Source organism: Dermacentor albipictus, unplaced genomic scaffold, assembly GCF_038994185.2.
Source record: "Dermacentor albipictus isolate Rhodes 1998 colony unplaced genomic scaffold, USDA_Dalb.pri_finalv2 scaffold_150, whole genome shotgun sequence".
NCBI classification, from domain to species: domain Eukaryota; kingdom Metazoa; phylum Arthropoda; class Arachnida; order Ixodida; family Ixodidae; genus Dermacentor; species Dermacentor albipictus.
In genome coordinates, this window is record NW_027225704.1 from 90,050 (window position 1) to 92,363 (window position 2,314).

A 2,314-nucleotide genomic window follows, 5' to 3' on the forward strand; every position below is an offset into this window, starting at 1 on the left:
TATCGGAGAGAGCGAGTGCGCGTGAACGCGGGCTCGTCTGACGATCTGGATTAAAGAAAAAAAAAAAAGTGTGTCCGAGATATTGACAAAGACAAGTGGTCGCTGTCGCTCTGAGTCTTAGCGCGTTATAGAAAACGTGGGATGGCGGTGCTTCCTCGAGGGTCTAAAAGTACAATCTTCGAACTAGCGCTCCCGGCGGAACGTGGAGCTAGCATCCTTCTTCTTGGAACGGTTTGCAATGGACTGCTTGAATGTGCCGACCACGCGTCACGGGTCGCGTATAGAGCCAACGTTTGGCAAGAACGCGTCTAGCACAACCGATCGCGGTTGCGATAACCCATCGTTGGTAGCGAAAAAAAGAAAGAAAGAAAAAAAAAACACCTACCCGCAGCTTGTTAGCAGTAACCGTAAATGTGGTTCTAAATATAGGTTCGCTGGTCACTGAAACTTTCTCATAACGCACACCACTGTAGTCCAAAAAGAACAAAGCACGCACAATGGATATGATACAGCCGTCACCGCATGATTTCGCGTTTTCCTTATTGCATTACTTTCGTGGGCATGCGCGCTAGGGCCACGCAGGCCAGGAGGCAAGGGGAAAAATAAATAAGAAATGATACGCGATCCTCAGCATTGACTTGGCTGATGTGGCACTCGCATTTATGTTCTTTACCTTAGGCGAGCGCAACGCGCCAACTGAACTCCAATTTCCCATAACGGAAATTCGTATTTGGCCATTTGGTTGTATTTTTGGCTGATGTTCGCGTTTTTCGCCCGAGCATGCGCTTCACTGCGCCGCTCGTTGCCCCTTCAATGCGGCTTCACTGCCCTGCAGGCGTGTTCTGCGTCAAGCCGAACCACCAGGCAAAAAGCCTGGGCGCCGCCATCTTGTTGAGAGCGGCGCCGGGGACACAATCGCGCCTAGCTCATTGAGTTTTCCCCCAAAACTGAACGAAATAGCCTTATTTAAATGAGAAAGATGCCGCGAGTGCCGCAACGAAGGACCTTAAGGATTACCGAAGGGTAACTGAGGGCGACGCGACGAGCTTTGGAAAGAAGAATGATGGGTGTAGCGCTACGGGGGATAAGAATAGAGCAGATTCGGGGGGTGAGCGAACAAACGCGAGCTAATGACACCTTAGTTTAAACCAAGAAAAAGAAATGGGCGTGCGCAGGGCATGCAATGTGGGGGGAAGATCATCAATTAAGGGTTACCGACTGAATTCCAAGAGAAGGGAAGCGTAGCACGGGGTGGCGGAAATTTAGGAGGGCAGATTAGATTAGGAAGGGCGCAGGCACTAGACGGCGACCGTGACCGGGCTTACACGTGACCGGGGTGCTTGGAGAATAATGGGAGAGGTCTTTGCCCTGCAGTGGTCGTAGCCAGCAGGATGATGATGACGAAAAGGTAGCAACAGGTATTCATAACATACAGGTTGGAAAGCTGAGGCACCTCTGAACCCTTGAATATATTTCGCCACACTTGGCCATACGACAAGTTTGTTTTCGAGGCGCTCGGTCCCACTGCAGCGAAAATGTTGCCGGAAATCGGGCACTCCATTTTTGTTTCATAGGGAACCTTTCTTCCACTAGGGCAGCGGATTTTCGCAGGGCGAGCCCATGACAGACGATGGCGAAGGCAGGGGCCAGCCGGTTGTGCCCCAGCACAGCACCAGTCGAGACGGCAGGACCAGCAGGCACCCCGCAGGCAGGCAGCACCAAGCAGTGGTCAGGCCGAGCAGGGCAGGAGTCTCCGAGGGGCGGCAGGCAGCGCCAGGCAGCGGCAGGACCAGGAAGCGGGCCGGTGTGGGTCGTCCAGGGGCCACCAGGTGGCAGCACGCGGGCTGTCCTGGAGGCAGTGCAGCAGGGAGCCAAGGGCCTGGAAAGATAGGGCTGGGATAGGGGAAAGACCTTGCTATAACCGGAGCAGGTAGCCGGGCGCCTCTACAAAGATGAGTGTGTCAAAGGCCGGGCAAGCCAGCTGCATTGACTACACTTTGATCTTAGCCAAAAGGCCGAGAAGCGATACTACACTTTGATCTTAGCCAAAAGGCCGAGAAGCGATGTCTTTCACTTCACTCCATTGTACCACTGCCTTGTGGGTGCCCTGGCGACATTGGTAACCTCAGCAACAGCGTGGGCAATCTTATAAAACCCAGCCCGTCTAGAGACTCTATGCTCTCTATCTCGCGAATCAACTCGCGACGCCTCAGTCTTTCACTGTTAACGAAACGCCGTCGCGTAGAAACGAGACCCGAGCGCAAGCTTGTTCGCAAGGCAAAACCAACGAAGGCAACCTCGTAGAAAACGGAAC

The 2,314-nt window shown here is 53.4% G+C and overlaps 1 pseudogene; it reads right to left on the reverse strand.

Annotated features, from left to right (window-relative positions):
• Positions 1-1,833: 1,833 nt before the first annotated feature.
• Positions 1,834-2,065, reverse strand: LOC139053543 (U2 spliceosomal RNA; annotated as a pseudogene).
• Positions 2,066-2,314: the final 249 nt, after the last annotated feature.